General features: G+C 39.2%; 1 protein-coding gene across 1 annotated transcript in view; it reads right to left on the bottom strand.

The window, feature by feature from the left end:
• LOC134658801 (uncharacterized) overlaps positions 1-27,042 on the bottom strand; it is an 86,391-nt gene that overhangs the window by 28,701 nt on the left and 30,648 nt on the right. The window lies entirely within an intron of this gene.

Raw genomic sequence — 27,042 nt, 5'->3', positions numbered from 1 at the left:
CATGATTAATTGATGATATCAATAAAGTACCTAATGTGACATGTCAATGAAGAATCCAAAAACATACAATTACTTTTAATAGACGATAGAATCCACCAGAAATTGCTAAGTTATCAAAAAAGAAATATTTAAAAACATGTAATAGTTAGTTTTTGTTTTGCTTAGCAACGAATAAATTATAGAGAATAATTTGTACCCAATATTTGCATTTTTTTTTCTAAGCAAGATTTATCATTACGCACGAACATACTAGATAGAACAATACACACATACTTATAAACAAATTACAACTCTAAAGCAACAAGTTTTTAGCAACACATAAAAAATTAAAAGCATTAATAAATCATTGATACGTATGCTGTGTGCGTTGCAGCAAAACAAAAGGGTTCAGGCTCAGTAATACGCTCCTCTGACGCTACGTCTTACGTAGGCGAACAACGCGCGAACGCGGCGCGCCGCGCCGCGCCGCTTCGCGTTTAAATCGCTCACGTACGAGTAGGACATACCTATACGTATCAACGGTTTGTTTCATCCTCGCCGCGCCGCCGCCGCGCCGCGTTCGCGCGTTGTTCGCCTACGTAAGCCGTAGCGTTTGGGCCGAAGTACCTATTGATGATTCTGCTAGAACCCAGTCGACTACTACCTTCCTTTTTTGTGCCATAGCGTTTTAATTGCAGTAAAAGTCAGCATTGCACGCAAACACACGCACGGGTGAGTTACTGGCCTCCAGTAAATTATGGGCAGTAAATCAGCAGCTGCTGACACAGCCTCGCGGCTAACGAGGCGCGGCTAATGATCATCCGGAGGAAAACAAAAGGATTTGGGGCATTCCAACAGATTATCGCTGAGGCAAGTCTTTCCTTTTTTGAAAGCCGAGTTTTGGATTGATACTGTTTTCTTTTTATATTTAGCTCTTATCAGTCGAATAATCAAGTTATGAACTGTGACAAACCAAGAACAAGCAATAAAAACCGCAAGAGCAAGAATACAGAAGAATTTGGCGTTCCAATACGTGATTAACTGAGAAAATTGATCATTTCCATTAAAATGTTAATAAAAACTAGGTACTGGAGTACCTTGCACGATAAATCGTGCTAAAATGAGACAATGTTATTTGTAAAGCCAATAAGAGCGTTCTGTTTACTTTTACGAGTTTCATTATGCAAGGTATCATTGCAGATGACTGCACTGGTGCAAATAACCAGAGTTCCAGTTTCAGTTTCAAATATTTGTGTTGTACAGTAACAGAACTACATCTGGGGGACTACTGCGAACGTCGAACTACAAAGTTTAACATCTTCAAATTAAGTTTAATTCACTTGGTGAATAAATTACCATAAAACCACCCGACTATAGACCAAGATCTCCCAATTGTGGTACAAAATCAACTTGAATATCTTAGTTTAGGTGAGACTGTTATTTGAATGAACCAATTCTAAAGGGGGAAATATTTAAATAAAGAACAAACTTAGTATAAACCGATGGCGACATAAAACTAAGTTCTGATTTTGTAGAATACTAAAATATCTAGTTCATTTGAAGGTATACTTGACAAGTTTAATAATGTTTTCGTAAAAGGATTGCGGGGGTACCTAAGATAGATTACCGAGCAGACCCCCAAGCGAGCCGTAACTAATTTCTGGGACAACGATAGGATTATAAAAGAAATTGTTACTTGTATACTATACTTACAAACTTACTCTATTAAATACAAAGTATGTACGGTCGAGTTCACAAACATCTTTAGGTACAAGCGGACGATCCAAAAAGATAATTTACACGGCCTTATTATCAGTGCTCTCGTTTCGGAGGCCAAGATTCACTTTGGATCACTGAGCCAAATTAGTTAATAATATCAGTGTCTTGGAGGCGTGTAAATATTTTTGTAAGAATGTTTGTGAACACAAGTGTACAATTTACGCGACCCAAGTTCGAAGCATCAAAATAAAAACAAACGTAAACGGTTTTACGTAACGACTGCCCAAACAAGGTGAAAAGATGAACAGAGTAATTTATTAGCAACCCAAATTCGTTACAAAATATTCCCTAACTTGTTACAAGTCAAAGTTGTCGACTTGACACTCGCCAAACTTCAGAGTTGTGTTCCCATTGCCTACCAAAAAATACTGGCTCGGAAAAAAATAGTATACCTAAAAAAGCACACGATTGTGCTAAATACAACCGCAAATTGAAACGAGTCGGTATCAGGGCTATAAAATGATTTCAAAATATGTTTAGTGCTCCGTGCAAAACTAGTACTAGTTAGTAGTCACCGTCAGAAACTAATACAACCTACAGGATGTTGAGAGATTTTTGGCCCTACCTCTTGATAATCTTGGCCATAGTTTAAAGACGTTATTAAGACAATAGTTATTAAACAATATGGGACTATCTTACACAAGTTGACCCAGGTGGGATTCGGACACAGGACATCCTCGACAGAGAGTTCGAGTTATACCGAGGCCCGCCCCGACTAGCGCTCGCTCAGCTATAGGAAGACGTTTCCAGACTCCGCAGAACTTAAGAAACACGTGCTCGAAGGAATCGTAATTAGAGGGAGAATATTCCAGCAAAAGTAGTAAGTATACAGAAAGTAGAAATATGACAGAATTACAGTTTCTTATTTACAGATAGGGTTCGTTTCTTTAACGATATTTAAACCACCAAACGGGAATGAGAATTGCACTCCAAAAACTGGGACCCCTGGCACTAAATAATGTACAGTATAAATCTTATTACTGTTCGATAAATGGGCTCTTTTGATTTTACTGGGAAATAAATTTATTTAACCAACACTGTTACCCTTCCATTCTGTGTCAGCATAACTTGTAACGCACACACGAGCGAGCTGACGGTTGCATATTAACCAGTAGACGCCCCGTTTTTATGAAGTTGTTACTCTGTTTCGGTAATTAGCTCCTGTAGCAAACTCAGTTTCCGTGTTGTCTTTTGTTCTTGGTCCTTTCACAACTGAAGAAAGAAACAAGCGCGAATCGGACAGAGTTTGTTGGGTTCTGTTGCGTTTCTGACTGTTTCGGGCATGTTATGAACATTCATGTAAAGGCAACAAAGGCGCTGGTGGCCTAGCGGTAAGAGCGTGCGACTTGCAATCCGGAGGTCGCGGGTTCGAACCCCGGCTCATACCAATGAGTTTTTCGGAACTTATGTACGAAATATCATTTGATATTTACCTACCAGTCGCTTTTCGGTGGAGGAAAACATCGTGAGGAAACTGGACTAATCCCAATACGGGCCTATAGTTTACCCTCTGGGTTGGAAGGTCAGATGGCAGTCGCTTTCGTAAAACTAGTGCCCACGCCAATTACTGGGATTAGTTGCCAAGCGGACCCCAGGCTCCCATGAGCCGTGGCAAAAATGCCGGGACAACGCGAGGAAGATGATGAAAAGGCAACAAATCAGAATTCTATATTGCTATTTATTTTCCTGTAGAGTTAGTCAAAGGCGCTTAGCCTTTCGAAGACTGCATATTATGCTCGAGAATAAGATCGGTTACCTCCCGTCGTGACCGGGTAAAAATAAAGAAAAAAATAATAACTAATGAAAATGAAAATGAAAAAATGAAAATGAAAATGAAAATTTATTCATAACATTAGGTTACAAGTCAAAGATTACATAAAATCTGAAATATCATTGTAGATATACTTATACGTATTACACTTATTAATTATTAATACATATGTCGTAGTATACATGTTTATTTATTATAATTAATTTTATTTAGGTAAGTACATCATCAGTTTTGCATGAAAGATATTCATCAATATCGTAAAACGGTGATTTTAGTAACCAGTGTTTTAGTTTCATTTTAAAATTATGGAAGGAAGGTGCATCTCTGATACTTTTAGGCAGGTGGTTGTATATGCGTGGACCAAGTACATAGGCTGATCGTCCGCTTTTTGTTAACTTATGTGGCACAGATACTAGGCAGCCCGCGTTCCTGTTGCTACGCAGATGGCGATTTGGATTTACCTGTTTCACAGCAAATTTGTTTGAGTTGGTGTGAGTAAATATAGCTATTTGTTGAATAAGTACACAGGGTAGTGTTAATATACTGTATTCTGTGAAATACTGACGAGCAGAGACGTCATCAGAAACACATGCTATTGCGCGTACAGCTCGTCTTTGTAATGAGAACACTCGACGCCAGTCAGCGGCTCCACCCCATAGCTCGGTGCCGTACGAAATGAGCGAGTGCACGGTTGCGAAATAACAGCTCCTGACGACGTCCCTGGTCGCAGTACTCGCGAGACGCTTTAAAGCGTAGCACGCGCTGCCCAGCCTCGCGCACAGATGGTCGATGTGTACGTTCCACCTCAGGCCACTATCGATGGTAAAACCTAGTAACTTTATGTCCGCAACTTGACGGACAGCATCGTCGCCGGCATACGCGGTCATGGGCCTGGATGTGTGGCCATTTAGATTAAGTCTCATGACGAAGGTTTTGTCTTTATTGAGGGCTAACCCATTTGTTGTAAACCAGTTACAAAGCTGTTTAAGCGTGTCGGTTACCTTCGTTTCCAGTTCCGGTAAAGACGAGCTGGCGACGATCGCTGTGACGTCATCCGCGTACATAAAGATATCGCACCCTTTTATTATTTGTGGGAGATCATTTAGGAGGATGCTAAACAGAGTATTTGACAAGCACGATCCCTGCGGTACCCCAAGCTGATTTCTCATCTCATCAGACCTGATGCGGCCACTATCCCCTACGACAACTTGACTCCTGTTCGACATAAATGACATTAGAAGCGCCAATGCGGGGCCACGAATGCCGTAGTGACTGAGTTTCTGCGCGATAAGTCCATGATTGGCGGTATCGAAGGCGCGCGAGAGGTCGCAGCACACTACCGCCACCTGCATCCCGGCCTCTCGCGCGCTCAGCGTATGCCACACCACTTCGCGCACCAGATCCGTAGTCGAACGGCCCTGGCGGTATGCGTATTGTCGGTCGGATATTGTTAGTTGTGGGAACCAAAAGGATAATAATCTAATGTTAATACCTACTTCTAAAATTTTACTTATTGCCGGTACTAACGATATAGGGCGATAAGACTTTAAGGCTGCTTTGGGACCTTTCCCTTTGTACAGTGGGGTAATCTTAACTTTTTTGAGGCCTTCTGGAACTGTCCCTTGTCGTATGCAGTAATTATACAACTCTGATAGGACGAAGGACAGTGCCGGACCCACGTACCGAAGGATGTTGGCAGAAAGATCATAGATGTCGGTGCTGTTTTTCGGCGCAATGTGAGTCCGTAGTATAGATTCTACTTCATGAGCTGTAAAAAATCTTAATCTTAATGAACAGTTACACTCGGGAATATTCATAGCTATAGCTGTCAACGAGCGTTGGACGTCCGGTTTCGGTGCACCGCATATAATAGCAGCAGTTATGAATTCTGCATTAATTGAGTCGACTGCTTGTTTTTTAGAGACAAATGCTAAACCATGACTGTCCTTTATAACGTCGGTATAGTCCGCGCGCTCGCGACAACCCCGTCCTAATTCTTTGTTTATTACTCCCCACATACGTTTGCATTTATTGGGTGCGTTCTGTATTAGCGCGCTGTAGTAAGCAGTGCGCTTGCGTTTTAACGTATAATTGTATTTAGATGAGATGCTAGCCAACATATCCGAGACCTGATTGCTAGATGGGTATTTATCTTTTAGATTTGAAATATCGTGAAGAAGAAGTTTCAAGTTCCATACCTCATCATCAATCCATGGATATTTACTTGTATTTGCCTTATGTAATTTCTTAGGAAAACAAATCTCAAATTTATTAACTAATATATTTAATAATGTGACAGTTAGCGATTCACAATTTTTGTTACTGTTTGCAACAACCAAAGGCCAGTCAATAGATTCTAGGGCTGCATAGAAACAGTTTTTATTTGCAATATTGAAAATGCGTTTAGGTATAGGAGTGCGTTGCGCGAGCGGTTTGTTTACGATCCTTATCTTTTGCGCCGAGTGATCGCTCAGGTGCGTGGTGACGCAATCGGCATACACACGGTCGGCACAGATGTTCGAGTACGCATGATCGAGTAGCGTCGCGGTGTTAGAATTATTACAGGTACGGGTTGGGAAATTGACGTGTTGATTAAAGTTATGGCACGATAAAATATCTGAAATATTGTTTTTGGAAGTTGTGTTGGTAAGAAGATCAATGTTAATATCGCCCATTATTATGGCACTGAGGTTTTCTTCGTTTATTTTTGAAAGGAGTTTATCTAATAGTGTTAGAAACTGCGTGTCACTAGTGCAGTTGGAATGATAAATGCCTACTACCAATATATCGTGGTCTAAGAGGTGGAGCGCACACACATCAAAAATTTGTTGTACGGACATATTGCTAATGTCTTGCCTATTTAGGGCCCTAACGCCTGAACGCACAAAGATGCAGCTCCCTCCATGTAGTATCGATGGTCTACAGTAATAAGATATTAGGTCATAATTATGTAACGTTACAGATACAATTTCACTGTCCCGGAGCCAGTGCTCGGTTAGCACGAGCACGTCACATTTTAAGTCTTTACACAATAGCACTTCAATAGACTTGGTTTTATTGTTTAGGCACCTGATATTTTGGTGACACAGAGTGAGGTTAGCCGAGGTCCGCGGGGGCCGTGTGTATCGGGGCGCACTACTGCCGACGCGGGCCGGGCTCGGCCGCGGTGTGGCGGCTCCTGTAGGGCGCGCGTCCGCGCCCGGTGCCCGCTCGAAACCACTCGCTGACTTCGGTACCAGGGGGCCAGTTTTCAGGCGACATAAAAAAATCAAATTTACTTACAGGAACTGTTATCGCGAATGAGGCATAATATTCATGTCTTAACTTAAGTTTTTGTACGTTGTAGTGGTCGCATGGTTCCTTCTTCTCCATGTAAGACTTGATCGACTCGGCTTCCGTATTAGTTTTAAAGAAGCACGCGTGTATTTTCTTTGGTCGTTCAATCGTTTCAAGCATATCGTCCGCCGGTCCCGTGCCAGTGGCGCTAATGCGAGGACGCCCGGGCGAGCGCTGGTGGCGATGGCGCTGCTTTTTGTTCAACACCTGTTTCCATTGGGCTTCCTTTTCATTGTCCTGGAGCGTTTCGGGTTGGTCGGTCCCGATGTACGCTTGGCTCGAGTCGGCGAGGCTCGCCGGCGTCGTGAATGTTGTTAATGATGCATCCTGGGGGATCTCATTCTTGGTACTCAGTGTTTGCTTATTTTTCCCGGGATTTGAGGAGGCCGATCCAGTCGGGGTCCGGTCTTCGGTGGTTGCTGATCGAGGGTTACTTGGAGTTTTTTTGTTAACCTGAGTCGTGGCGGTTATCCGTAAAGTATTGACCGGATGAGTCATGGGATTTTTTTTCGCAGCGGTCGGGTCGCTCGATGCGTTCGGTTCAGAATTGCGTGGCGTGTTGAGCGAGCTATTGTCGATGCACCGTCCATTGCACTGTAAACACGTACTGATTCTTTCTAGGTTTGTAACTTTTGCTTCTAATTTCTTTATATCGTCGAGCACACACACTATTTTTGATTCAATAGGGGCTAGGTATTTCCGTAGCACTTTTTCTAAACTTTCTATAGTAGATTTGGCCATTATTTCACACTGTTCGAATAAAAATAGCAGAGACGACGCGACCGGTGCGAAGTTCGCTACCTTGCTTCCAGCATTAGTTATTGAACTATTGAATATATTAGACGTTTTATAAGTTTGTGCAAAGACGCTCAACTGAACAAAAATATGAACAAATCTTCACGTTTTGTCTCATTAGGAAGTGCAATAAACATACCTACATACATTATTAACCTTTCGTCTCCCGTCACACACTTCAAACAACCAATAGCTGTTACCTACTAAATTGAATGAAATGTAATGTACCAGAATAATTAACTCACAGAATCCATTAATATTCCGCATATAACTCACCCATTCGAAAATCGACACCAATAATAACTTGCTGACGACTCCGGAATTATATTACGGTGCCGATTTACGGAATCCCGAATTCCTGATGAAGTTGAGAATTCCGTCAGTTCATAATGGAGTTCGGAATGGCATTCAAGTTGCAGTTGGCCCACCATTATACTCTTTGGAGCAAAGAAAACGGGTTACTAGTTAAAATAGGTACAGTGAAGTGTCAAAATATGGGTGTAGACAATTTACTCAAAAATATTTCCCATAGTTCCTAATTCGCTGACATAAGAGATATGGGACATAGTTTTGAGATGATGTGTGCATTATGTTTTTACACTTGACTGTAGTACTCATGTTAAAGTTGCATACTTTGTCCGTCTTTTATACTCTTGAGTGAAAGTCTCAATCTTTATAACGAAATTTATAGACAAAATGTATTTCATTTATGAAAATTACCTACTTACTCGATTAAAACCTAATAAGTATAGAAAAAAAGCGGCCAAGTGCGAGTCGGACTCGCCCATGAAGGGTTCCGTATTTAGGCGATTTATGACGTATTAAAAAAAAACTACTTACTAGATCTCGTTCAAACCAATTTTCGGTGGAATTTTACATGGTAATGTACATCATATATTTTTTTTAGTTTTATCATTCTCTTATTTTAGAAGTTACAGGGGGGGGGACACACATTTTACCACTTTGGAAGTGTCTCTCGCGCAAACTATTCAGTTTAGAAAAAAATGATATTAGAAACCTCAATATCATTTTTGAAGACCTATCCATAGATACCCCACACGTATGGGTTTGATGAAAAAAAAATTTTTGAGTTTCAGTTCGAAGTATGGGGAACCCCAAAAATTTATTGTTTTTTTTCTATTTTTGTGTGAAAATCTTAATGCGGTTCACAGAATACATCTACATACCAAGTTTCAACAGTATAGTTCTTATAGTTTCGGAGAAAAGTGGCTGTGACATACGGACGGACAGACAGACGGACAGACGGACAGACGGACAGACGGACAGACAGACAGACAGACAGACATGACGAATCTATAAGGGTTCCGTTTTTTGCCATTTGGCTACGGAACCCTAATAACTAGTAACTTTATTTGGCTTTATATACTTGGTCAACCAAATCTTGACAGTAGAAAAAGGCGGCAAATTTGAAAAATGTAGGCGCGAAGGGATATCGTCCCATAGAAAATTTTAATTTCGCGCCTATTTTTACTGACAAGATTTGGTTGACCAGCTATAGTAAAAGTTGTATAGTGTCCGCTATATTTGCCTAAAATTAGGAACAATTTTAGCACTCCGTCCGGCCGCGTATGTTTGTGACATTTAGTGTTCTTTATGATGCAAAGCCTTTGTTGAGATGTCAATCGCACAATCGATTAACTTTTGTGACTTGCCTGAATTTTCTAAATGAAATATAAAAAAAAAAAAGCAGAGGATGGTTTATATTGCACTTACATACATATATTATTGTGTAGGTACACATATACAACTTCCCCCTTGCCTGTACATATTATATATTTTACAATACACAAAAAATATAAGGATAAATATCTATTTTTGTCTTGTTTTGCATGTAAGCCCTAATATCCTATCTATGAGTTATGAAGACGTGCTGGAATCTAAAGTTCTTGAAAACAACACCTCAACTCCATTCATGAATGAAATAATCTAATGTCAGCAATTTTTCGAATCCGATTGCAGTTTACTCTAAATCTAACCTTTCATTATCAGGGTTTCACCTGAAATTGGTGCTTGCCTTGATAAGATGATTAAATTATCATTCATTATGTTGAACTGGACATTTGGTTTCCACAACTTACCTGTAACAAAACAAAAACACTTTAATCACAGAATCATAAAGTTACATGAATACCTAGTCACATAATAAATGCCTTTTATCATCGTTAGCTCAACACTTTTTAGGGTTCCGTAGCCAAATGGCAAAAAACGGAACCCTTATAGATTCGTCATGTCTGTCTGTCTGTCTGTCTGTCCGTCTGTCTGTCCGTCTGTCTGTCCGTCTGTCTGTCCGTCTGTCTGTCCGTCCGTATGTCACAGCCACTTTTCTCCGAAACTATAAGAACTATACTGTTGAAACTTGGTAAGTAGATGTATTCTGTGAACCGCATTAAGATTTTCACACAAAAATAGAAAAAAAACAATAAATTTTTGGGGTTCCCCATACTTCGAACTGAAACTCAAAAATTTTTTTTTCATCTAACCCATACGTGTGGGGTATCTATGGATAGGTCTTCAAAAATGATATTGAGGTTTCTAATATCATTTTTTTCTAAACTGAATAGTTTGCGCGAGAGACACTTCCAAAGTGGTAAAATGTGTGTCCCCCCCCCCTGTAACTTCTAAAATAAGAGAATGATAAAACTAAAAAAAATATATGATGTACATTACCATGTAAACTTCCACCGAAAATTGGTTTGAACGAGATCTAGTAAGTAGTTTTTTTTTTATACGTCATAAATCGCCTAAATACGGAACCCTTCATGGGCGAGTCCGACTCGCACTTGGCCGCTTTTTTTTTTTGAAGTGAAAACTTCTTTAGCGGCGGTGGGCACTTTTTGAGGTGGGGAAAAAATGATAAACTCGAGACAGAGTAAGGTGATCACGTGACCGTAAGGGGCGTAAGGCTATCACGTGACCGTAAGCCCCGTAAGGTGGCCACTCATAATTTAGATGGCATTTAAATCAATAAAGAAAAACTCAATGTTATTTGACATTTATGTTGCGGACTCCTTTTCAAGACTCTTTACCTAAGTTCAAATAATTTGACGTTGTCATGGCAGTATGTAAATAAACATGTCAATGAAAACATAGTGAGGTGAGTTTTCACTTCTATCGGCACTCCCGGAGTGCAACCGTTGTTTTTTTTTTAATTTTCTACGGTAGTTATTCACAAAATAGCTTATGCTATAAATGGAAAGTGTTTATTGAGAGATTTTACTTTAAATAATATTATAATTTCCATAAGTGATCATATTATTATGGCGTTGTAACAAGTACTGTGCGGACGAAGTCGCATACAAAAGCTAGCTTTAGCTAGTCCCACATGAAGCTATATAACCTATCATTCATCCGGTGCCGTGTCCCGTCCCGGCGCCGCGCCGTCTATAAAGTAACAAAGGATTACCGGATCTCGTCCGGACGTGAGCAGTAAAAGTTATACCGGCAGTATGGTGACTTGGCAGCCGGCCCGGGCTTTTTATGCAAGCAGCCAAAAACGGTTTATGTTTAGGGCACGCTGAATACATATAATAATCCTTGAATCCTTGTTATGCAATATGTTGGTGCGAATAATAAAATCGCTATGTGTTTTTTTACGATTTTTTTATTTTGGCATATTCTAATTCCTTTTTAAATTTCCCGTCGACCTATATCAATATTTTTTTATATCTATATTAGTTTTGAAAATAACTAACAAAATTTGTCAAAAAAATAGCTATGTGATTTTTTTTGCACATAACGGAATTAAATGCCTTGTTTTCCGTCGAGGGTGATGGCGATAATGTTGCACATGGCAATTTATTGACCCTAAAATCCGCTATGTATCATTTCTCGTGCTACGTTACTTTGGCAACAAATCGCTATGTGTAAACTTTACACATGACGATTTTAAGTGAACCAAATTTAAGTCGCTATGAAGCAAAATTCTGGTTAAAATAATTTATATTGTAAAAATTTACGAAAAAAACTGTTTATTTTCTGCATAAGTATCATGTAAAAACCATTGATCTACCAGAAAAAAAATACAGGTGCAACAAATATATTACAAACAGGAAAATAAACAGTTTATTTTGTCTCCTGTAAAGTAGCTAAAAAATACATGGCGATTTTTTTATTCGCACCGACGAATAGTAGCATAACAAGGATTCTAGTTTTAGAACATGTATTGACGCGAGCGAGACACAATTATGATATCAATATGTAAGTTTGAATGGGCTTCCTAGTTATGTACATACAGTAAGCAAAAGTAGGTGAGATCTGTTGAGGATTGCGACCTGTAGACGAAAACATCCTAACATAGGCACGAAACCATTTATATCCAAGCTGAAACTGAGACCTTCGCTAAAACTTGAAACTCACGTTTCAAGCACTAAGTATGTGAGTTTATCTGTAGAAATAATCAAAAATATTTTCATACTGGGATCAGGAACATATGGTGTGTTCCGCCACCTACCACTTACCACTACTTGTCTTCCAGATTGATGAATGAATATTGAAAATAACGGAGCGAACGGAGGGGCGGCGACGACGCGGGCGACACATCACTTTGACAAATCATCATCATTCAAGTGAATAAAATCATTCATTCATTCATTCATTACATTGACACTATTTGCTATACAATAAGAACATAGTAAGTATTTCATAGTAGTACGACTATGCTCTTTGTATAGCAAATAAACCACCACCATACTGAATTTAAATCACACACAAAGCAAATTCCGTAAAAAGGATTCCTTTAAAAATAGGGAACAGCTCGCTTAATTACAAAAAATCACATAGAAAACCGAGCGAGCTAACACTGCAAATGAATGTTCGTTATCAGAGACGAGTTAAACATAAAGATAGGTTTTATTCACTTTAATTAACAGTGTTCGTTTTCAAATAGCCAACAAACAAACAGATTCATTTTAGTGATAGGTTTGCCTTGGTAGGTATGTAGGTACTTATAAATTTTAAATTGTCTGTACTCATTATAAGCGTGATTATCTGATAATAAACTTGTTATGTCCAATTTCCAGTCCTTATTTTTCCCTTATCTCTGTAGTATATAGCAAAGAAAAATGAAACCCGTCGTGTCCGAGCAGCGAGCAGATGCTCGGACATTGTTGCAGTTTTGGAGGGAATTTGTGGAACTAGGTCGGAGATTCGATTACATCGCGGAGCTAGGGATGTCACCATACCGTATTTAGGTACCTATTTGATACGATACCGGTACCGATTTTGGAAATTTTTAACCCTAAATTAGGTTTTAACCTCTCATGCTCGTAAATTTGGTGTTCGTGTAAGCGGTATTAAGATTTATGTTCTAGTGCTTAAAGTAAAATCATCTATTACGACCTTTATTGACCTAGCGATAAAGTCCAAAACCTGCCATACAAACTGCCACTGCTGCATAGCTGGCGGCAGGCGCGCTGCTCTTCCCACGCGGCCGTGCGCGGGCCCGAGTACCTACTATCATTTCTTTAGTCTTGAATAGTCTTGAATAAATAGTCTAATCTCGGTTGAATAATAATTATTGAAGAGAAGCAATCGTTACACAATCCCATCTTTGCTTTGGTGCCGGTATCGGTAAACCGGTATGCCGGTGTCCGACCCCTACTCCCTAGTTCCCAAGTGTCTCTAACAGCAAAATGAACAGTCAGCCGTTCCAAGGGTAATTACTTATCCTTTACCAAATCCTATTCCTTAACAAAACATCCTAACTAACCATTTTTCAATTTCAAGTTTCATACACGGATTAAACTGCGAAGAGTTTTAGGATTCTGTTTCTTATTTTTGAGAAGGTATAGTTTAAAGTCGCTTAGATCGTTTTGCGATAGGATTGTGGGTATAATTGGCGTGTATGGGGATTTCAGTTTGAAACTTGCCACTTTGCCGACAGAGGGCTCGGGACTGGTGACTGACAAGAGATAAATTGAGTTTAGTAAACAAAGATTAACAACATGTATGTGGTTTGGGAAAGTAACAAATACTTTGGATGTCAACTATTAAAACTAACGCAATTTTAATTAAACAGTTGTACTAACTACTGTTAATACTTTCAAAAAATCAATCCAGATTATATTTTATTTATCAATAGATTTGTGCCTGCCTGCCTCCCTACCTATGAGTATGTACCTACTATTATAATCGTTTTTACAATAAAATGAATCGAATTGGTGTGAATATCAAAATCCAACCCGATTATACCCGCCCCAGGGCACGGAAGCGGTCTGCAGAGTGTATCCACTAATAGGATAAGGGAGTAATTTGCAAATGGCGGCGGAACTACAAGTTGCCACGGTTGCAACGTCTAACCACATAACATTAGAGCATAGTTACGTAATCATATCCCTGTAACTAGCTGGCTTGGCTATTGTTGATTAGCAAAACTTCAATCTTATTGTACGACCTGTAATTTAATTAATTATTTGTTTTACTGTCGGGCAATGTTGTTAACTCCTAGTACTTATATTAATAATCATTTATGCAAGGGAAAGATGCCAAAACTGAACTTTTATTTCACCAGTAAAAACACTCCATTTAAGTAACATTTTATGGTATCAGATAAATCTAATTCTTTTCGCATTCACAAAAATCCGCAACGATCACGCGCAACGAGTACTTAAAAATATTAAAACTTTTTACATGAAACAGCCGTGTCATTTATCAGTTCCTAGGTTTCATTATAACCACTTGGCGAGCTTGAGTCAACCAGTATAAGATCACCCTCCATATTTGCCATTTTTGTGGCACACTTCGAGGCCAATCCGAACGTACCTATACAGTTGAAAACGACAAAACACAAACTTCAAAACGACATCTGAATCGGACTAGTCCGAATGAAAGAAGTCGTTTCTGTCAATGTGCAACTTGCAGAACATTCAAAAAAATTCCGAAATTTCTGGAAACTTTCATTAGAAAATTCTCATGCAAGTTGCCAGTTAGAAAGTTCCCGTTCAGATTAGGGATTGAACTTCGCAATTTTTGAAAATTATCAAATTGACAACTCTAACTCCGTCATAGGTGTGTCACAAATACTAGTTATTTCTTATATCTCTAATATCAGATGTCGCGAGCGTGTGAATGACTCGACCAATGTATCACATGATACGATTCACACGCTCACGCTCGCGCAAAGAAATAACTCAGACTGGAAATGGTGAAGAACGCCGGCGCGAACACTTAACTAAATTGCTCTGTACGCCTTCCATCTCTTTAGCGCATCCCACGACATCTAGCAGGCAAAGAGACCGCATTCTCAATACACACGCAATCCAACTAATACGTTTTATTATAGCTTCAAATAATAAAATTAGGATAGGGTAAACATTTCTATATATTTTTACGGCTCTCCTGAAAAGTAGGCGTTTGTCCTTTATGAAATTTGGAATTTCCACTGTGGGGCATAAAGTGCCACAAGCCACAACAGAACACAACTAATTTGATTCTAAAACCAGTTTTAAAATACAACAAAAGCAAAGAACTTGGACTGAACACGGTGAAGAATGACTGACGTAAACACTTAACTAAATTGCTCTCTTTCATCACTTCGTATCTTTCCGTGAGCGAGCAGCAACACCTCACACTATCTGCTTGCTTTTTTATTGCGCTTTTTAGGCTTGCACACAACAGGTGTGTTGTGATATGAAGACGATCTTTAACAGACACACAGGCAAATATACTTAAGTGAATGTGTGCGCCAATCACCAAGACGATCGTCAAGGTCATATCAAAACCACTTCAAAACCTTTAAAATAGTAAATTAGAATCGACCGGTCTAAAATATTACTTATACTGTGGTGTTAATCTAACATCGTTTGTAAACATTATGTAAGGATGTTTACACATGTAAAGCGTATGGCGTGTTGTTAGTTCCCGTTAACCGGTGTATTATTAATGTTTCTTCAAAGAACACGTGTCGGCAATAATAACCAAAATCAAATACAATCACAGCCTTAAGCGGTATGTAACTACGACCCTTCGCCCCATGGAGGTATTCTAACCATAAAAACTTGATCTAGATTCGATACTGACATCATGTTCCTCCCTGTGAATATTGCTCGTTTATTGGTACGCACAGACATGATACATGTTACATGAGAATCGTGTTATCAATGGAAGAAATCCAATCCGTCTTGTCAACTGGGGACTGAAATATCGGCTCCAATTCAAACCCGATCGAAAACTATAACGTGAAAATAGGCGCCAGGTTGAATATTAATTTTACTGACAAAAGAATTAAAATCTGCATGGATGCTAGAATCTGTAGATAATCAAATAAGCAGACAACTTACGCTGCGGCTTGTCTAGTTTTATATCAAATTATTATCAGATTTTGAAAATTTGAATGCCGCCCTGGGTATTTCCTGTAGTTCCATTAATAGAATTTAAAGTTGTTGTAGGATATATTACAATATATTTGGTCGCTTACGTAGTTTAACCGAATAATTCCCGCGGGACTATTCTTAGAACTTAATCGATTGAAGAAAGTTTACAAACCGGAGGCACACATGACACAGATGAGATATATGGAGCAGATGAAATATCTATAGAAGGGTAAATATATAGGCGCAGAGTAAGTATTATACTACGAAAACTTGGCCCAACTTTGATTAAATGCATGTAATTTATATTTAAAATATTGACTATATTCTTGACCTCTTGTTTAACCTCGACGCATGTCATCGGCCTACATATCGTACGAGTATTTTCCCAAGGGCACACATAGCGCGAAATATTTTTTATCAAATAAATGCGCCATTTCATCTGCAATGAATGGGCCCCCCTCCCCCCCCGCTCTAACATACTTCCCCCTAACACATAAATTCCCCCTCGAAAATGTCGTCAACACGTGCTGTTTTCCTGTTTGTGATTTGTATAATTATTGTACAATCAAGGGCGGCAAAAACAGGTGTTTTGCTTATAATTTCTACGTAAAGTAACCTGTTATAATTGGTCGTGAGTTCACGGCGTAGGCATACGTTAATGCGTTGCGCGTTGTCAACAAGTTGTTATTAATGTTATTATGATTGATGATATGATATAATAATTATCAAAAGCGCGGCATGTTCCGCATGTTACAGGTTATTATTACACGTATTTTTTTGCAAAAAAACCTTTATTTTTGTATCTTTCGTCACTTTCGTGGCATCATTCAAAACACGCTATTTGCTTGTACCTTATTGAAAATTTACAGTTTTGCTAATAGATTAAAAGTTTCTTCAAAGTATTTAGCTTAAATATCGTCCACTCAAGTTACATTCATTCATTCGTTCATTCATAACTTATGTATAATCGTAGTAGCTACGGCGTAGCAATTATCGGCTACGAGCAGCGTAGCTACGAATATCGTAGCAGAGTTCAGCCTGTTCCTCGAGCTCGGATTCCTGAAATTCTTTGGCTGTAATTAACGAAGTTATCCACCTAGTGCGGACACTTGATGGCCATAAAGATGGCCACTTTGTATAGTTGGCATGAATTTTACACACAAAGTGAACTTTGTCCTACTTCTACTCACAACATATACTAGCATTTTCGATCCTGAGGCTAATAATGACCATAAATTAATGTGCATGGAAATATAATTTTCTACTACACATGAAAATATAACTAGCCGAAGTCATTGTAATTCAAAACATTACTGAACGTATTCAGTCCTTATGAAAGAAAGAGATTTTGGTCGAACTCGATACCTACCCTAACCGACTTTGTTATTACACACCGCTCTGTTGGCCGATGTCACACGTGTGTGTTGCTGTTTGTATGTACACAAGAAATGGGATTCTTGTGTACATACAAACAGCAACACTCCTAACTGTTACATCGGTGGACCTTATTACAACAGGCATAAGGTCCACCGATGTACAGTCATCTGCAATAATTATGTTACTCGAAGGCTGAAAAAATATGTGACGCGCTCTTATGGCTCTACAAATAAGATCGTGTCAGATATTTTTGCTGCCTTCGAAGAGTAATATAACATGAATATAACATATGGTAGGTATAATTAAAATGTTATGTTACTTGAAAACATTTCTTTCAATGAACGGCACGTGAAATTATTTTCAGAAACAGCGACACCTGCGACCGGTTTTTTTAAACCTTAATTTAAAAAACTTAAACTTACAATGTTTAGTTTCCTCAACAACCCGCAAGGAAATAGCAACGGACTCTCAAGGCTCAACTTAAACCCTCGCGATGTTCTTTTGTTCGTATACTGAGCCTCACAACATTCTGCTTTATTTCAACGGCATAGAGTACAAATCTAGCTATTTGCAGTTGAGATTGATAATGCAACGTTGTACCTTATTTCAAAGGAGTAAGGTTATATATTTGAGTGTTTAAACTGCTTCTTTTGTAATGTCGTGGCTTACATTTCGAGAATTGTGGACAATGGCAATTATTCTTAAGCCCTTGCTACACGGTCACCGACAAGCCCCCAGACCGCGTGGCCTTGGTCCGTCCCGGACCGTGTAGACAGTTGTTTACAACAAAATTTGACCAAAACTGACCAAGGACAGACCAAGGTCAGACGGTTAGAAGGCTTGTCGGCGACCGTGTAGCAAGGGCTTTAGTGCAGTGAAGATGGGTATTTTACAAAAAGAATAGCTAGAGTCATTTTAAGTTATGCGAACAAAGGATACCTACCTACAATATGTTTTGTAAACTTTAACTCAAATATTTATAAGGGGAATTTTTAGAGATGGATAAAAAAGTTGGTTTTTTTTATTATTGTATCAGTTGGAATGGAACTGTTAGGGCCATTTTCGATATATCTGCTGCCGACTGTACCATTTAGCGTTATCAGGCTATTACCGCGTTATCGATAAGAGGCCCTCGAGAGGGCTGTTAAACTTGATAGCTCCTTAGAACCAGAGACTAACTCGCATAGACTACGCTTTATATTTAAGGAATGCTTAGAAATAAAGGGTACCTAAATGGAAAAACTCACTGTTTCGAGAGAAACTGGAACTCGACTCCACGATTAAAACATTTTTTTTTTGTTCATATTAATACATATTACTACCGCCAAAATCTAAAATCGAAATTTCGTTATCTGCCTCTCTGTTTGATTTTCGCGGTAAACCCTCATGTCATGAACGTAGACGCAACTGAAACAATCGGGTCATACTAAATGAGTACGGGAGCGACCACGTACACCCCGTTTTATACCCCGTCTAGTATTTAAGTGGTCTAGCTGTGCCTAAAACATAGTGCAAAGGTATATATGGCCGTTACACTGCGAGCTTAGTTCGCACTGCGCTCGTAAAAGAGATTATCTATAATACTATGGTGGTAAACAAGCGTACGGTCGGCTATTTATTGTAGTGTCCGACCAATAACGGATTTTTTGCCGAAACTGAAACGGAAAGTTCCAGTGGCCTTTGGCTGAAACATGATTTTTGTCGAAACATAAATTATTAGCAACTTGAATTTTGCTGTGATATTGCGCTCCGCTCTATATGCGCACCTATTATGAGAGAATCCTTAGTTTACTTGGACCCGATCTTTATATAACCTTGACATTGACACTCACGACTTTCACTTCATTTCGCATTCACCAATCAGTGTGAGCGAACTTCAAGGTCGAATCGAAACCAGTTCAACGCTATATATAACACATAGTTAATGAAACCACAGAACTCATGTTCATTTCACTGCCTGAAAGTCACATCATGTCTTACAGGCCAATTCCAACGTAGAGTAACATCAAACCGATGTTAGAATGATATTCGAATCATATTTTAGCTGGTCACTCCCGCGGGCGTCTCGCTCGCACTAATAGCGACAACTCTGAGCGTAGGGGGCTAAGGGCCCACTGATTACCAGTCCGCCGGACGATATCGGCCTGTTAGTTGTTCGGAGCTGTCAACTTTTTGTTCTAACTGACAGGCCGATATCGTCCGGCGGACTGTTAATCAGTGGCCCCCTTAAGAACGCGCGAATGATAGCTAACTGACATGGTTCCAATATCATTCTAATATAGGTTTGATGTCATTGCACGTTCGGATTCGCATATCGAACTCAATTCAGGATATCAGCCCACCGTTCTACCTACTAAACTACCGAGACTTAAGTTGCATTCTATCACGGACCTGCCATTGGCAATCGCATCAATCACAGTTGTAAACTGTGTCACGTGAGATTAAAAATGCGACTGATCGTCTCAGAGCCGCTTAAGGGTAAAAGCCCTTCCCACCGTGACCAATAAAGACTACCGAAAAACCACCCGACCTTAGTCCAGTACTACAAGTTACAACTATGGTCCACAAGTTCAATAAGTAGGTATACCTATAAATATACAAACGGGCTTTTTAGTTTGTGTTTTTTCCATTTAATTTAATTATTTATAAAAATATTTTTTATAGAACTACGGCTTTAAAATACGAGTAAGTAATACTAGGTACTAGTAATAGTAGTAATAGTAAGATATTATTCTAGTTCACTAAAGATTTAACTAAAGATTTTGGACTATAAGTAGTTGGGTGCTTTTACCGTAACTATTAGTTGCCACTTACCCCAAATAGTCTTAAGCCTCATTTTATTTATTACACAATCAAGTCACATGACTCCACATGTGTGCTCGTCTTTCGTTCTATCTACGCTCATCTTATCTCCCATTTACGTCAAATCCGATCCCCCCCTGCCATCCACCCCCCACACTCAAGGACAATAGCCGTGCGTATAATTTGATTGCCGACATTAAAGCCTCATCAAGACTAATACTTACGAGTCTAAAGGTAACCTTAAAGATTTACATAATAGCCCCCCCCCCCCCTACCTGCCCCTTACCCCCACTGCTATTCCGATGTGATAGAGTAAGATAAAACCAGGATTTGTCAGACTAAGCTAACATGACCATTTACACTGCTGGTTCCATGAGCTCGAGACCTCATGGTTTTGTAAGATTATATTGTTAAACTTTACGTAGGTCTGTTTGAAATATCGTTTTATTTCTGTAGAATTTCACAACTTCAGTGCGAAAAAAAATTTTTTTCTCAAAGTAATATTTTTTTGATAAATTAATGAAAAATAAATGACCACATTATGTGAAAGAAATCAGACGTAATCTTAATATTTTTGAATTGGGCATTTTGGAATTTTATAAATGGAAAATCCCACACAAGCTTATTTAAAAAGGGGACTTTTTGCAAAAAGGACAAAGGGGCATTTAGGGTCATCACACGGCTTTTCAAGGTCACAAATACTGATGTGCCGTCAAAAAGTTTCGAAATTGCAAAATTTCCACATTGATCAGTGATTTTCACAAAATTCTCAAATTTTTGTATGCGAATCGAAGATTTCCGTTTCCAAAGTGAAAGTTTCCTTAATTTCCTATATTTTTTTCCAGAAATTCCCGAGAACTGTTCACAAACACTTTGGTTGTAACGTAGCGTCGCCTCCTGTACGCTTCGGAATACGCTCTGTTTACGATCAGATTACTGCAACGAATACCTTACTTGTGATCCTGGAACTGTCTCCAATCTAATTTCAACCTTAAACTCTTTACGCTACAGTAAGTTTTGGAGTGCGCGCAGAATTAATACGATAGCCACAGTTGTGATTCCCGTCTAGTATCCGATCAAGTTTCGACTTTAAGCTGCTGTAGCTAAGGCAGGTTTTAGAGTAACTTGATATGCCGCAGTAGCTAATCCGTACAATCAACAGAATCGGTCCCGCGTCGCCCATCTCACTCGCACCCGTAGTAAATAGTAATAATGTCTCTGTCGCACTTGAGACAATATTGCGAAATTGCCAGCGAGTTTCATTCCATCGTATTTCCAAAACGTCGTATCTACAGGAATTTGGAAAAGAAAAACAACGGTTAATGTTAAGGATTTACTACCCTGCTTTACCATGCTACTGTCGTATCTCTATTCCAGTGTCATAATAAAATCGTTCGAAAATTTGTAACTTCCTTAATGTAAAAGTGGTTTTAGCACTTATTAAATCAATTAAGTAAATACACGACACGGGGTAGTTTTCATCAATCATTATATCATCATTCCGCACAGACAAAGTCGCAGGCTGAAGCTAGTAGGTATATGTACCTGTACATTATATATGTAGATCGAAGGATATGTAAGGATAATTAGATCAGCAAAACCCTTTTTTAGAGTTACGGGTTTGACTACACTGGCTCCGTCGCAACTCGTAAACAACGACATTACTTACGCAAAGACGGATTCCGCGTGTCTTCTACACCATTACTTTGGGCAAAATAACATTGTATGTTACTGTCAAACCCCGTTTTTAGTGTATACGTCTTTTCCCTAGTTGAAACGAGTTTTCTGTATCGCCTAAGTGAAAACACGTTTTCCCTAATTTCGGCACAAATATTGTAAAGTATCACCAGATTCAAAATTTTAATACAATTAAACAACTCCTAAAACAGACGATTTTTATGCCCCCTGTTTGCCCACAGCCCACAAATCTCCCAGTAATGAACATGTAATCGGAGGCGATTGTCGCGAGTCTCCCCTGTGTCCCACGAGACAACTCAGCTAATTCACAAAACATATCGGGACGAATGTATCCAATATAACTTGACCTTAGACCCAGGTTTTTCTTATTTAATTTGGGGTCGGCTCTCCACATCATCATCCACATCTATTTGGACTTTGTTAAGGTAATTGTTAATGGATGATATCCAGGTCACAAGGGGTCTCTCTACCCGATCTTTTGGAACTGATACTGATGTTTAGGAATTGTTTAGTCATATTAACTTATGATCTAAATCTGTTTCATCGATACTGAACTACATATACCTACATCTATAAAGGTAACATTCGGGTTGCTTCTGCAACAGCGAGCGTTACACTGTTGCAGAATTGACACACGCCACAGCTGATGTGTTGAAAATGTTGAAATGAATGATGGATTTAACGTTCTAATTACTGCAGTAATTCGGCAACGACATCAACGCAAATGTTCAACGTGTTCCATCAGATCAAAGTACGTACCTACTCATACTGGTTCCGTTGAGATGAGTCATAATTTTGCCTACGTTTAAAAAATGGGGCCAATACCCCTAGCCCCAGGGTCCGGATAGCCGTGATCTGTCCGTGTCCGAATCGCATACTTTCTTCGACACAATAATTTGATCAATCTTAATCTTTACTGCTACGATATAAAGTGTACAAATGGTCAGCTACAGCGTTTCTATCGCATACATTCTTCGACACATTTAACTGATTATTCGTAACCCTTATTACAACACTATACGGCCTACCTCTGGCCGGTACGGCGGCATACTTCCCCTCAATTAGCTTGGTTGGAGTTTTACCTTTCATTGACTGGGGAAAATTGCTTCTCTTATTACTGCTATCAATCGGGGTCTCCATTATTTGGGAAGTAATTCAATGCGATCACGTGAATTCTGGGTCAAACAATTTTGTACATATTCTATCCAAGCTAAAATAATACAAAACATAGACATACTAATAAGACGCTTGTTGCGAACGCAACCTTTATTTGTATAAAATCTCAATACCTATATTCCTAATGCAGTAGCTAAACGCGGCCGTCGGGCTCGGCTAGTATTCGGCAGCTTTTTCTTAAGCACCAATAGGAGCGCTCCACATACTATGTATCGCGGCCAATTAGAGGCACCTAAATTTAAACCACCTTTTGTACTATTGAAATTATGCAAATCACTCTCTCATCAGCCTTCATACAATAACCACCACTTCTACATTTAACCGTTTTGGCAAGAACCCTTGTAAACCAGTACTTGGAAAATTATATCAGTTCACTATAAGAATTGAAGCTTTTTATTTGAGTCGTCGAGCTCCTGACCTGCACGGCGGCTACATTTGGTCCTTCGCAGCCTTCAAGACAAGGGCAGATTTGACCAACAACGGGTTCATCGTGGAAGTGGACTTTGACCATACTTCGAAACCGTCTTCGTTGTCTTCAGTTTCTTCGGCTTAGGAAGAACACGCAACGGACGTTGAAAACAAGGGGTCCCAGCGTCTACCGGCATAAGGGAGACGTTCGTTGGACATCCACCACATCAAGGACTTCAGTTCCAGTACATCGCATCACCTGAATACGTAGGACTAGACAGAGTGAGTTCGTTCCAATTTCCTTCCATTTCCCTTCTATACCTATTTATCTTGGAATTAAGAATAGCTCTGTACGTATCAGGCACAAATAATTCATTTTTCATACACATCAATTGCAAAATACGTTTAAAATCATAATTCATCTCGATAAAATAGCTTAGCTTCATATAACTTCGTATAGTTAAAATCTTATTACATATTAAAAAGCCGTCTCCATAGCTTATTATCATCGCCTCAGTAACATATTTTTTTTGCTAAATCATCACTTGCCGCGCGCAGCTGCTTATCTACTCCGCTTCTTTGTTCTCGTCAGTTGCATTTTAACTCGTTAGTGTTCACACTTCTCTTGCACATAGGTAATTGCATTTTTAAATTCACTTGTAAATTAAAATGGCTGACACGTTAAAGGAGTTAGTTAGGAAACGTGGCAGTTTGAAGGCTAAATTAACTTTGTTTAATACTTACATTAATGTGGCTAAAACATGTGAACAATTAAGTGATTTACAAATAACGGAGTTGCAGTGTCGCTTAGATAAAATAGAATCGGTATACCCGGAGTTTGACGCTTTACAGATGGAAATCGAAGCGTTAACTGAGAAACCCGACGAAGCATATGCGGAGCGGGAGCAGTTTGAAAGCCAGTTCTTTGTGTTGGTTTCGACTGCTCGACTTCTTTTGAGTCCTCCGGTGCAGTCGAGCGGCGGTCGGCCCGGGCCCGGGTCCACGACGGCTTCCACGTCGTGCGGCGCCGGCCGGCAGGACTTCGTTCGTCTGCCCAAGATTGACCTGCCTCACTTCGACGGGAACTATCAGCATTGGCTCGGCTTTAGAGATACGTATATTTCCCTTATTCATAATAATCCCGCTATTAATGACATAAGCAAATTTCACTATCTTCGTGCATCTTTGAAAAGTAGTGCCGCCCTTGTGATTCAAAGTCTTGATTTTAGCAGTGATAACTATCATAAAGCGTGGCAGTTAGTTTCTGAGCGGTATGATAACCCGCGCCTTTTAATTAATAATCATATCCAGGCCCTGTTTAACCTTGAACCGATGCAACACGAATCGAGCAGTTTATTACGTAACATGGTGGACGTAACTAATAAAAATTTGCGTGCGCTTGGCACCTTAGGGGAGCCCACCGACCATTGGGACACGTTAGTTATCTATATAATGTCTAAGAAGTTAGATCTAGTAACTAAGCGTGAGTGGGAAGAGCACAGGAACCTTTTAACAGGTTCGCCGACGTTGCAGCAATATATTACATTTTTAAATAGCAGGGCCGACTTACTTGAATCTCTTGGCAATAATAACGTCAATAATAGTGGTTACAAGACATCGAAACATAAATTGCATTCATATATCGAGCCACAAAAAACACATAATTATCTTACAGCTACAAAAAACAATGCTTATCGCAAACCTATTGTTTGCCCTTATTGTAAGCAAGATCATTTCTTATTCAATTGTGAATCCTTTCGTAAATTAGATATCGATAACAGGATAAAAAATGTGAGTAGTTACTCAGTATGTAAGAATTGTCTTCGGCCGGGACACTTAGAAAAACAATGTGTGTTATCTCATTGCAAATACTGCAAAAGTTGTGTAAAATATTGTAGCCACAAAATAACAGCTTAATATTAGATAGCGCCGTATCTGATACATTATCCTATTACGAGATATATCCACTTACCACACAACCAATGCGAGTAGCAGTTGTCTAAAGCGCCATCTAAGTAATTAATTTTCAAGCGAGAAAAAGTACTGTGACATATAGGTACCATTATGAAACTGTTTTTAGAGAGCAGAGCAGTTCAACGACCTTAGAGGTTTGTCCTGAGGAGACCGATGATCGTAGTGTAAACACTAGCGCAATTATTTGGAAGGCCGACGCCATTCGTTTGTTTGTCCTTGTGGGCCTGTTAGTGTTCTAGCCACATTAAAAAAATACATTAAGGTTTCTCTTTCAAGGTTGACCTCTTAATTTATTTTGACTTAATTTAGCAGGTATGTACCGACAAATTTTAGCTTTCTACGCTTTTGATTGAATGGGATCTGAGGAAAACGACTAACCAATTTGCAGCACCATAAGTGTTCATTATTCTGTGATTGTAAGCAAAAATATTGAACGGAGCTACTAAAATTAAGCAGGCAAATTCCTATCTCTTCTTACTAACACGACGTAATATGCCAGGAAAATACGCCGATTTGCTAATAGTATGGCGGTTTGTATCGTATGAAGGTACGGAACCATCATTATGTGTAGCCCGACACGCACTTGGCCGCTTTTTATTAATGAAATGTACCTAAACCACTTTGTAGTTGGTATGTGGTTACGTTTCAATCGGTGCCATTAAAAGTTGTGAGACCAACGCGAGGGTTGCTGTGGGACCACAATCCACATCCATCAAAGTCTCGCGGATAATTTGTATCCCCCGATCGTAAATATCTGAACAATTAACAAGCTTATAACGTTCCGTTAAAGTTGAAAATTGCTTACAAATTTATGACGCGGAACAGTTGCAGCGATGATCGAAAATATTTGTACTTTACAATCTTATTACTTAGCGTTAAAGTTCAGAATTGCTGACATATTTCATGACGCGTGTCTTACTGTAGGGTAAATATCTGCACGATTTACAGTCTTATTGCTTATAGAGCTTAAGTTCAAAATATCTTATATTTATGGATCGCTGTGGAAGGATCTCTGATTTATGATGGCTCGGATGTGCGGTCCCGACACACATCTGAATCTGAAGATATGGGTCGCCTAAAGATATGCCAAGATTGTCAAGTTTCATTTTGTAGATAAAACATAAGACCCATTTATATTATTCTTTTTTCGTTTTTACATATAGTTAGAAATGTCAAGACGTTACTTTTGATTTAACAAATAATCAAATAAATATTTGAGGACGATCTTACACAGATCGACTTAACCCGAATTAAATCAAAGGAAAGGGTGTAGAGTCGCCATCAGATATATGGGTCGGCCAACAAGCTCACGCATTTCTGAACACCCTCTATTTTCATGACGTTAGACTGCGTGAGACGATATACATACTTACATAGATAAATACATACCTACTAATATCTAAGTAACATATGATATGTAACACATATTCATGATTAGCACACACACAAAAATTCCCCTACCGGGATTCGAACTCGGATTCCGGATTTGTTCATTTCGTTCACTTGCCAGGGTTTTGATTTTGTTCTGATAACAACCTTGAATGATTGAACCAGAATCGGCCTCAAAGATGTTTTGAAGCTTTCATTTATTTTTGATATTATCTCCACAACCCTACT

This window comes from Cydia amplana, chromosome 23 (assembly GCF_948474715.1).
Source record: "Cydia amplana chromosome 23, ilCydAmpl1.1, whole genome shotgun sequence".
NCBI lineage: Eukaryota > Metazoa > Arthropoda > Insecta > Lepidoptera > Tortricidae > Cydia > Cydia amplana.
This window is presented reverse-complemented; position numbering and strand designations above follow the sequence as displayed.